At 36.4% G+C, this 5,676-nt stretch overlaps 1 protein-coding gene across 1 annotated transcript in view; it reads right to left on the bottom strand.

Annotated features, from left to right (window-relative positions):
- The window catches only part of GFRAL (GDNF family receptor alpha like), a 32,964-nt gene that overhangs the window by 6,365 nt on the left and 20,923 nt on the right, over positions 1-5,676 (bottom strand). The window lies entirely within an intron of this gene.

Below are 5,676 nucleotides of genomic sequence, written 5' to 3'. Positions count from 1 at the left end.
AGAGAGAGAGAGAGAGAGAGAGAGAGAGAGAGAGAGAGAGAGAGAGACTCTTTTGGTAGTCTGGTCAAGATTATTGAACCCTTCTCAGAATAATGTTTTTAATTGAATAAAATATATAGGATTACCAAAGAAAATTATTATATTGAAACAAAGATGTAATTTTTCCTATCCAAGTTTGCAGTCATACTGAAAGGGTTCCCTGGAATAAGAATCCCTTTTTAATGTTATGCTATTTCTCCTGTGTGTACATATGATTAATACAATCAGGAGACTATCAGAATTCATATAAATAAATAAAAAAGAAAAAAAGAATCAGCAAATGGCACAGTGAAAAAAAAAAGGGTGCTAGATTTGTAATCAGGGGTCCTGTATGCATATCTAGTCTATATGAATTACTATCTAGGTAAACTTGGGCATGTTATTTATCTTATCCTCAGGCTCAACTTCCTAATCTATAAAATGAGGTGATTGTATTAAAAAAAACCAACTCCCAGGACCCCTTATAATGCTAAATCTGTGATATTGTAATAAAGTGTAGCTACATTTGTTGATTCTAAAATATGGAGCATTTGGCTGATAGCCAATTGAAAGCTACAGAGAAAGAAAGGGAGAATGAAGAAAAAAGTGAATAGTGGAGGATATAGAAGTGATTTACTGAGTCAACTAAAATATGATAGTTAAGATACTTCTAGAACTATTGAAAAGTGCAAATTCACATTAAATAAGGAATTGGAACCATATAAAGAAATGATTGCATTGTAAGAGACTTCAAAAGTCTATGTTGTATACCTTAAAGAGGGGGTAGGAAACTATATTCTTTGTGGGTGGTCATAGAAAGAGCAGGGCATGAGTTATAGCTGAGGAGTGGAAAACAAAGGTGATTCAACCCTTTGGCAGAATGTCCTAGAGAAATAGTAAGAAATATAAGATATGGTCAATAGAGCTATTTTCCAGGAGGAATGCATTTTCTGGCACCAAGAAAAGTCTTCGTGGCTTGTAAGGGAACACGTATTAAAGTGAAATTATTAATGACTAAGAGAAAGTGAGTATTCCTACAGAATTCTAAGTCAAAGCCAAATAATATAAAAATTACTATTTTTGTACTCCTGAACTCTTGCATTTTTATTCAATCCTTGTGTTGCAGCAGAAAGAAAATTTAACTTGGAGTGCAAAATTTGGAAGCTGGATTCAAATCGCCACACTGCTATGTAATACTTCTGTCACCTTTGGCAAATCATTTCACTTGGATTGCCTCAGTTCCCTCAAATGTAAAATGAGGAATTTGAAGTAGATGACCTCTAAAGGCCTTTTGAACCTAGAAGTTTAATCACACACCCCCCCACCCAACATGTGTGCCTGATTCAATCAGGTTTCTTTGACAAATGTGTTGAAAATTTTAAAGCCTACTTCACTATTTTCAACGTTAAAATTTTGGGAATAATGGGTGAATAAAGGTACAAATCTGAAAAGGAATTTGACTTTCCAAGTGTCCAGCCCCTCAGGGATCATATATATCATTCAAAACCTTCAGATGACTTGACAATGCCTATAGCAACAATTATGACTTGGTACTGAGAATTGCAAACAATGAGAATGGAAAAAAAACATGATTTCATCTCTTTTAAATGAATTTGTAACCTAAGGGGCTCTATTTTCCCAATGAATAGAAGAATCCCAATGAATAGAAGAAACTCTGCAGCCAGTAATGGGAGTCACACATGTTTAAAGACACTTATTAATGTGAGGAAGCAGATTTTAAAAAATTAATATGAGATGACCCTGAGAAGAGCCAAAGTTTCATCAACCCTAAAGAATCAGGGTGTCACTATGACACCTGTTTAATTCATAAAAATTAGGTGTCATCATTTTCTATTTCACTTTCCTTTACCTGCCACTGACATTATTAAATCTAATGCTGGATTTGTAGCCACAAAAGTGGCACTTAAATTGAATACTTTAGCCTGGTTCACATGAACAAAAGGCTAAGGTTAAATCAGGCTGTATTAGATAGAGTAAGGCAGAGGTATCAAAAATTTGCCTCTGCCACTCCCAGGACCCAAACTAGATTAAAATGTAGTTGTGAAATATTTAACAAAATAAACATAGGGGGCAGCTAGGTGGCACAGTGAATAGAGCACTGGCCCTGGAGTAAGAAGGACCTGAGTTCAAATCTGGCCTCAGACACTTAACACAAAACTGGCCATGTGACCTTGGGCAAGTCACTTAACCCCAATTGCCCCCCCCAATGCAAAATAAACATAAATATAATAAAACAGATAATATTATGTTTTAAAACTGAGTTAGTTTATAGACTGTAGGGATTCCTATTTAGGGTTTGGTGTCTCCTGTTTATATTTGAATTTGACACCACTGGAGTAATGTTATGCACCCTTCATTTTTGAAGAGTACCAATGCCATTGTGGGTGATGTCTTGACTTGCACGTGCATTGCATTTCAGTTGAATTGAACAAAGTCATCAGCCTATCAGCCTTACTCTGTCTTCTTGGATCATAAAAGTCCAGCGGCAGGACAAAAGTCAAGACTACGAGAAATGGTCCAGGACGTAGTGAATGGCCTTGGTGTCTTTGATGCCTGACCAAACTCTAAGCATTCCCTAGCACTTACTTCAGTCACCTCTGTGGTCGTTGGAGCAAACTGCTCTCCTCCCATTCTGCCAGGAAAAGTCTTCCCATGCTTGGGGGTAGACGTCTCCCTAAATTACTGGCAGGTTTGAAACCTATTGGTTACCCTCAACCTAGTCCAACCCATTGGCCAAGATGGTTGGAGTCCCAGGTGAGAGTTGGTGAAGGTAGACACCAAAGATGGATGAGCAGCCCTGAAAAGGGCTCAGCAAGCCCTGGCCCCAGAGTTGCTAGTACTCCGTGAACAATCTATACATCCTAAGGAACAGACTTATGGTCAGGGCTTGGAAGAGTATTTATAAAAGAAATTACCTTCCCTAGGGTTAAGCAACAAGAAACATAAATGAGGAGGTAATCAGGTCGGGAAGAGGTCACAGGCAGCAAAATATATGGATGGCACATTCCTCATATGCCTGGGAAGTCTTTGATAACTTGGTGCCCCCTCCTTTTTTATTCCCTGAATCACAGTCCCCAGGGTCCCCAGGTAGACAATGACTCCAAGGTCTAAAATTATAAGTCATGAGTATCCACTGAAGCATTTGCTTTCAATAGTCATCAAAAGGACATGATTTAGCTCATAGCAAAGAAATTTACTGAGGAAGCAACATACTTTCAGCACCTACAAAATATTTCCCCCATTTACCTTGGATATATTGTCCCAAAAATACATTCAGTATCAGCAAGAAGAGGAAGTATTGAGATATAGTACAGAAGTAAAAAGTACAACCTTCAGGAACACAGTAGTCCAGGCAACTAACCATCACCACTTCAGGGGCCCAATGTCCTTTTTCTTCTTATGTGCATCTGCTCCTAATGTTTAGCACAATGCCTGGCACACAGCAGCTCTTCAAACAATGTCTATTTACTAACTGCTGAACAGGTCATTCCTCTGGTATCCCCAGGCTCTGATGAAACTAAATTTAAAAATAACTAGGCTATGTCTCTCTTTTCTCGATTCACAGACATCACTTTTCAGAACTGTCTCCTTCCTCAACTCCCAGTTCTGCTCTTTATTGGATGAGTTGTCTCCACCTGCAAAATGTTGTCAATGGGAGTGGGTGGGTGTGGTGAGGAGTGAGAGAAATGTTCCCTCCCTATAGAATTAAGAATCTATTTATTCTAAAGTGCTAGTTTCTTCCATAGTGGGCTCTAAACTTTTACCAGTGTCACATTCCACAGGACCATCTCTGTTCTCCACCAACTCCTTAAAGAATGTGTCTCACTTATTTAAAGACCTCTTTGAGTATAGACAATCCTTGACTGACAAATGTCTAACTGGTCTCTCATTCCATAAGTTGATCAGAGAACTTCATATGTCATAAAGGGGTAGTAAAGCATTTAAACATCTTTGTATTTTTTGTAAGACCTAACACATTATTGTTTCTATTATTTGCCTCTTAATTTCTGTAGTTTTCTCAACTTGGTTGTATGGAAATCAAGTGATGAAAAGCATTCTAGTCAACTCCCTTGATCCTTACCCCCTATCCAACAGCTTAGTAGTGAATGGATACAATGCTGGACTTGGAGTCAGGAAGACCTGGTTTCAAATCCAGTCTTATGTATTTAATAGCTGTATGACCCAGGGCAAGTCATTTAACTTCTGTTTGCTCCAGTTTTCTCACCTGTAAAAATGGGGATAATACTGGCACCTACCTTTAAGGGTTATTATGATAATCAAATAGAATAATAATTACAAAACTCTGCAAATTTTAAAGTATATATAACGTATATAAATACTTGTGGTGATGGTTTTTACACAGGTAATTCAATTGCATTGATTGTAAAATTTAGAACTAAAAAGGACCTGAAAAATGATTTAGTCCAACTCTTTCATTTTTCAGCAAAGACATAGAATCCTAGGGCAATAGATTTAGAATTGGAAGTACTCAGTCTAATTAAATAGATTAACAATCATTTCTTAAGTACCTTTAGTATGTTACAGACACCATGACAGGTGGTGGGTATAAAGAAACAACAGTGAAACACTACCAATTCTCAAGTAATTTACAATTCACTAGCCAAGATGCTATATATATGTGTATATATTCATATGTATATATGTTCATATAAAGTACATGCAAAATGAGTACAAAATTATTTTGGAAGGGGCACTAGTTACTGGGACCATTAGCAATGGTTTCCTGTAAGAGCATATTAGCTGAGTTTTGAATGAATATTGGCATTCTAGGAAGTGGAGATGAGTCATTCCTTGAATGGGTGACAGTTTGTGGAAAGTCACAGAGACAAGAATTAGAATGTCACATATGAGGAATAGCATGAAGGACAATTTGGTTAAAGCATATGGAAAGGTAGCTGGACACCAAATTGTTAGGAAGAGAATGTGTAACATTAATTAATATAGTAGTTGTTAGTTATTAAGTCAACTTTTTTATGTCAAATTGCATTTTGCATAAAAATATGCATCTATATTTGAATATATCCATACACACATATTTTATATATGTAGTATATATTACATATCATATATTTATGTATAACGTATATGTGTTTGTATGATATATACATATATACACACACGTACACGTGCATAAACCTGTACCTATACCTATACTTATACATACACGTGGTACAATGGATAGAGAGCCAGGTCTGAAGTCAGGAAGACTCATCTTCATGAGTTTAAATCTAGACACTAGCTGAGTGACCCCAGGCAAATCACTTAACATTGTTTGCCTCAATTGCTTAATCTGTAAAATGAGCTGGAAAAGGAAATGACAAACCATTCTAGCCTCTTTGCCAAGAAAACCCCAAATGGGGTCATGAAGAGTTGGATCTGATTAAAAAAATGACTGAACAATAATACATGCTTACATACATATATACTTTTGTATATATGTATAAAATAATGTTTGAGTATTTATATGTGCATATATACAGATGTAGATATATACATGTATATGTATGCATGTGTGTATATATATGCATGTATATGTGTCTAGATAGACAGACAGACAGACAGATAGATGGATAGATAGATAGATAGATAGATAGATAGATAGATAGATAGATAGAT

Source organism: Petaurus breviceps, unplaced genomic scaffold (assembly GCF_028583685.1).
Source record: "Petaurus breviceps papuanus isolate PSGF00001 unplaced genomic scaffold, PetGlider_PUasm1.0 90822, whole genome shotgun sequence".
Classification (NCBI taxonomy): domain Eukaryota; kingdom Metazoa; phylum Chordata; class Mammalia; order Diprotodontia; family Petauridae; genus Petaurus; species Petaurus breviceps.
The sequence above is the reverse complement of the archived record's forward strand: the minus strand, read 5'-3'. Positions and strand labels throughout refer to the sequence as shown.